The sequence below is a fragment of the Alligator mississippiensis genome, chromosome 16 (assembly GCF_030867095.1).
Source record: "Alligator mississippiensis isolate rAllMis1 chromosome 16, rAllMis1, whole genome shotgun sequence".
Lineage (NCBI taxonomy): Eukaryota > Metazoa > Chordata > Crocodylia > Alligatoridae > Alligator > Alligator mississippiensis.
The window spans coordinates 12,588,406-12,594,103 of record NC_081839.1 but is presented as its reverse complement, the minus strand read 5'-3'; the positions used below and the strand labels follow the sequence as shown (position 1 = coordinate 12,594,103).

The window sequence follows — 5,698 nt, the reverse complement described above, 5'->3', positions numbered from 1 at the left end:
ATGCAAGTGCTTTCTTTGAACCTTTCCTTTCTTTTTGTAGAAAGCATAAGTGCGCATGGCAAGTTAGAGAAACGAAAACAAGAAATCTGTCCCAAGTGACTTACAGTTTGTTACCCCAAAGTGGTGACCATTCAGTGTTTAGAAAGACACAGACTTCAGCCTGTCTGTGACCAGGACCTTTTCTGCAATCTAACAGAATTAAGGTACAGCTTCAGTTCCCTCAGTGGTCGCCGCTCAGGTCAGAAAAGAGGCGAAAGACAGATCTACAGCCTGCCCTTTTATTGTTCACACCCCAAAGTTCAAAGAATATACACTTTTTTCAGTGCCTATCTAGCTATGTAAAATAGTGCAATATAGATTCTCACCTTTATCAGCTGGGGATATTTGGGGAGCGGAAGTGGGGTAGCAGCTTGCCGATTTGCAGCGTGTCATCTTCATTTGTGGAATTCTCCAATTTTCCTTCCAGCTCACATCCTATATTTACAGGGAGCTTATTTTAATGTTTTAATAAACATTAAAACATTCATTCAGATTTCTTTGTTTCACTGAAACTTTAGCACCTGGAATGACACCAGTCTTCTGGTGGATGGAGAAGATGTCAGTTAGCTGGGATTGATGTCCTTGTGAAGTTACAACTCCGCAGCAGAGGATTTCTTATCTCCTCCTTTGCTATCACTGTTTGCAACCCCCCTGTTTTCTTTTTGCCTTTGTTCATGGGCTTCACTGACCAGGCTGCTTTGTTTCTAAAGTTTATCTAAGACATTTAAAATAAATGCCTCTATTATAGCAAAGCCACTGGTATATTGAGTGCTCTTGGTTCTAACAGTCATTCCTACTAACATTATCAAACTAAAGGTGTGATATATCGCTTTTCAATGATCTGTTGTAAGCCTTCCTTACTATTATGTCATCTTTGTGACTCTTTGCTCTAGTTTTCTCTGGACGTATTAATTGCTTTCTTTCATTGACCAGGCTAGTTGTCATGTCTGCAAAAGTTCACTCCTGCTTAAGCTTCAGTTCTGTAGCTTGGTACAGGCCTCTTGAAAATGGCCCAGACTGGCAACAAGTGATTATACATTTCCACTGAGCATGCTGTGCTCATTTAACAAGAACACAGTATTCTTGTAATAGGATCCTACCAGGGGTCAGTAGGCTGGATCTGGCCTGTGGAGCAACTGGATCTGGATCTGGCCCACAGAATCCCAGGGCTTTGTTTGTGCCGAGCCTGTGCCTGCACTGGGGCCGGGCAACTTCCAGCTACCCCCTTGCCACTGCTACTTTTGACGCTTTCCCAGACCATAGAAAAGAACATTTTCAGTCTAGTTTTTGAATCTCAGTGAAACAAAAAAATTGAGACTGGAGTGTGCAGTGAAATATGAAAGTTTGCATATGGTACAAAATTATTCTGGGTAATCAGTTCCCAAGCAGATGGCGAGCTGATGTCTGTGGTGTCTATGCTCAAGTTCTTGCTGGTCCAGTCCTGTGCCCCAAGGCTCACGTTGAAGTCCTCATGGGGCGCATCTACCCAAGACGCTTACTGCACATTAGCCTAATAACACTGCGCAGTAGCGCATCACAGCACAAACCGTGCTAATCACCTACTGCACCTACTGTGCTATGAGGCTAATGCGCAGTAAGCATCACTAAATAACCGTGCGCTGGCACTACTGCACAGTAACTCCAGGTACTGAGCATTTAGTCAGTACTTTATTAAGCAAGTACTACAATAAATGCACAGTATCTAAGATGTGCACATGGACATATAAACATGCGCGCTGAGGACCAGGCACTCGTGAGGACTCAGGGTGCTGAGGTAGTGGGTTCTTGCTGATCAGCGCTGTGAGTGGGGGTGCCGACCTTAGCCAGGTTCAAGATAGCCCCTGCGTTTGGGCCCAGAGATGGGCCAGGCAGCCAGCACCGCCTCAGCCATTTGCAGGATTTCCATCTGCAGCCCTGGGGAGAACAGGGTTGCCCCATCCTGTCTCTGTGGGGTGGCTGAAGTAGACCCTGTCCCCCAACTCCAGCTGCCACCTGGCTTCAGTTGTGGGGTCATGTAAGTTTTCTGCAGGAATAGTACAGAGTGCACCCCTGTCCAAATGGACCTGAGGAGACCTGTCCTGCAGCCATGGATGCTGAGGCGGTGATGGTGAGGGTCCTCAGGGCTGAGGGTTGCTGGGAGACTCAGTGGGGGCTCATGAGGGACAGTGCCAGTCGCAGGGCCAGCAGCAACTGCATTCTCCTTCTGCAGATGAGACGGTGTTGTGAAAGCGGTGGGCCTGCTGGAAATCTCTGCCATTCTGCCTCCTGGGCCCCTTGCCCTCCCTCCACAGAGCCTTCCTTCCTGGCACAAGGATCTGGTGATAATCCCCACAGCCATCCTGGTGAGCTGCACCTTGTTTCCAGAGTGCAGCGGGTTCTCCAGACTTGGTCAGGAAATGCCACTGTTTCATCATGGATGCTGCCAGTTTGCTTAATTTTCCTTTCTGTTTTCCCTTCTGTACACGTATGGAGAATTAGAGTAAGTGTCCTGTCTTTAATAATGTGCATTTGCATTTCTAATCCATCAAATGCTTATCTTTGTTTTTAGAGAGTTCATAGCCAAGGACTTACCAGTTTTTACTTATGATGAGAAGGGAGACCTGATAACTGATAATCCATATATTCAAGTAAGTTTTTGGATGCGTACCTTGTAGGGCACGATACTGAATTGAATTAAGCCATCAGTTTTCAAAAAGGCAATGTAAAAATGTTGGATTTTTGTTGCAAATGTTTGTATTTTTTGTGGTACAGTTTTGAGCAAACCAAGTCCTGGGCTGAAGGCTGCACAGTCTAGCCCTAGGTGTGGTAAGTAATCCCGGGGACAGCAACCCTGAGGTGTAAAATACTGAATCTTAATGAAAGGACTAGTCAGATTATGAATGGAGGAAGAACAAAGGTGGCCCAGTTTTAAGGGTGCTAACCAGGGGGTTGAGAGACTGTGGTTCATGTTTCATTTCCACCACAGGTTTCCCCCATTATATTGGCAAAAACATTTAATCCTTTTTCAGAAGTAGTCCTTAGATGCTGCTCTGTTGAGTTGCAGAGTGCCTCCCTGCGGGCGCCCGGCCCATGGAGTGGAATCCAGAACAGCGATCTAGGCACCTAGGGCCAGATTTTTCTTTCCCCTGCTAGGTATCTACGTATGTAACACACGGTTGTCTTTGCCTTAAGGCTAATCAGGAAAAACAGAAAGAGTGTTCACTTACCTCTTACTTTAGTGTTTTTTCCTGGGCTTTCTGCAGCATGGACTAGGTGGATGCTAGGTGGCCTAATCCATGGCAGTGCCCAGCAGGTGGAAGGAGACCTGGGTCCCTAGTCTCCATAAGCAGTACGTGGGGAGAGCTGGATGTCTCAGAACGGTGCTGCCTAGATCCCAGAGGGAAAATGCTCAGCCGCAAGTCGTATAGGGTGTAGGACAAACCACCTTTCCCTTATGCCCCCACTCCAAACCCCCACCCCCATGTCCTAGCCAGCCATTGAAGCTGTTTGTTTTCATGGGGGTGGGGGAAGGGGGTTACAAAAAAGACTGAGATTATGGGTAGGCACAAAGGTACTTCTTAGCTGTTTTGAAAAGGACAAAGGCAGCAGCTGTTCAGGAGTGGGCACAGCCTGCAGTGGTGCACACTGGCTGAACTGCCCTGACTGACACTGAATAATGCAGGGTTAACGCTGTAGTGGTTCTGGTGTATTTGTGCAGATGATCAGGCAAATGTAACAATGGTATGTCCCCACTTGCCTCCTAGTACAATGACAGGGGTGCCCATGATCGCTTTCTCCCTTAATTGGACGACGTTTGTGATATGTATGTTAAAATAGTTAAAAGAAAGAAAAATTAGAAGTTAAAAGGCTCATGGCTATAAATATCTAATATGTTGGGCCAAAAAGGCCCAAAAGAGGGGAAAGTGGAAATAAGTTTAACCAGGCCTCTTCCTTGACTAAGAGGAGAGAGAAAGAGAAGAAAAAAGGTGCTGATGCTGATGCTCTGTGTTTTAACATGTTCTAAGATAAGGAGAAACCTTCATGCCTTGTTTTGTCTGTGTGCAGATGTTAACCTCCTCCTTTCCGCTGAACCAGAAGCTGAGAACTGTTCCCAAAACATAGTGTTTTTTTCTAAATAAGTAAACTGCTTACGTGTGACAAACGAATGATCAACATCTTTCTGTTTCTCCCCAGGTTGCTTTGCCTGAACCCTGCATCTTTTCTCGCTGTCTAAAGTATAAATACGCTTGCAAATTTGTAGAGGTCAGAGTTCCTTTGAGAACTCTCCCTGTGATCACTTGTATAGTTTTAAATAAACCTAGATGGCTCTGCCAATTCTAATACAACCACAACGCGAAGTTTGATTTCTTCCACACCAGTTGAAGTAGCGCCTGATGAACATCCAAGTCGCTAAGAGGGAGCTGCCCGAGTAAAGGACGGGGATGTGGTACATGGGAGGTCCCTTGAAGGGGCCAGCAGTGGGATGACCCAGTCTCTCCCCGTGATGCCCTGCAGGTGCGGTTTGTGCTGGTGGGTAGTTGTAGTTCTCCCTGCAAGCTGTGAGCTTGTGAGTTGCTGAATCCTGTTCCTAATAAAGATCAAGCTGTTTGCCCACCCCAGTCTCAGCCGAATGGTGACTTGTGGAGAGACCCCAAACGCATGGGGGTCTGAGTGAGTGCCTCATCCCTGGGACCCATGCCATAGAGCAAGCACTATCCTTGGGCCCATCCCTGGCACTTGGGCTCATGTGAGGAGCCCACAAGTGTCCTGTTGGCGATTCGGTTGTGCCACAACTATGAGCATGCCCGTCCCTGCTCCCCCTTCCCCACGTGGAGTAACAGAGCCCAGGGAGTGGCCCCCTGAGCTGCACGAGTTCGCCCCGTCCCCTTGCTGGTGGCGGGGGTGAGTGTGGGGCAAGAGGACCATCAGGAAAGTCCACTCCTAGTGACCGCACCATGCTGGGGAGCTGAGCTGTATCTGAGCAGGGGCAAGAGGAATGGGAGCTATTTCTCTCCAACAGAAGCAGGGCTGGAGGGTTCGGAGGCCATTGTCACTCTGGATTTGCAGATGGGGCTGAGGCCGAGCTGGGCTCTGTGTTCCCAGCCCCACCCCACCGGGCAGTGATCAGAGGGGGCTACTGTTTAACCGGGACCCCCTGCACCAGGGCGCTCACTGCTGTGACCCTCCAGCCAGGGCGGTCACTGCTTGGGCCACACGGACAAGGACAGACAATGCGCCCAAAGAGTTCAGGGGCTCAGGTCATCTGGGGCGGGAGCACCCCCAGGCCAGGCCAGGCCAAAGGAGCCCACAGCCCCCGCACTCAGCACCTTGCCCGGGTGGGAGGGAGACCCCTGGTTGCCATGGAAAAAGACCTGTTGTGCCCAGTGACATCACAATGCCCAGCCTCACTCTCAGGTACTGGCTCCTCCCACTGCTCTCCCGCCCTTCGCCCGCGCCACTTGCCCTTCCTCGTCCTCGTGCCTCATCTCTGTTGGTTAGTTAGTTCCTTACTTTAGCAGTTTGTTGGGTAGTTTGTTAGTTCTTTAGGTAGTTTCTTAGTTCGTTAGCCAGTTAGATTGTTAGTTTGTTAGCTAGGTAGTTTCTTAGTTCGTTAGGTAGGTAGTTTGTAGTTGATAGGTTGTTTGTTAGTTAGTTAGATAGTTCAATAGTTAGTTATTTC

At 48.4% G+C, this 5,698-nt stretch overlaps 1 long non-coding RNA gene across 1 annotated transcript; it reads left to right on the top strand.

Annotated features, from left to right (window-relative positions):
• The first annotated feature begins 9 nt into the window (after nt 1-9).
• Nucleotides 10-4,624, top strand: LOC132246650 (uncharacterized). The gene is made up of 3 exons (XR_009458051.1): nt 10-2,381; nt 2,588-2,666; nt 4,213-4,624. It is a non-coding gene; the product is annotated as an uncharacterized LOC132246650 (long non-coding RNA).
• The last annotated feature ends 1,074 nt before the right edge of the window (nt 4,625-5,698 follow it).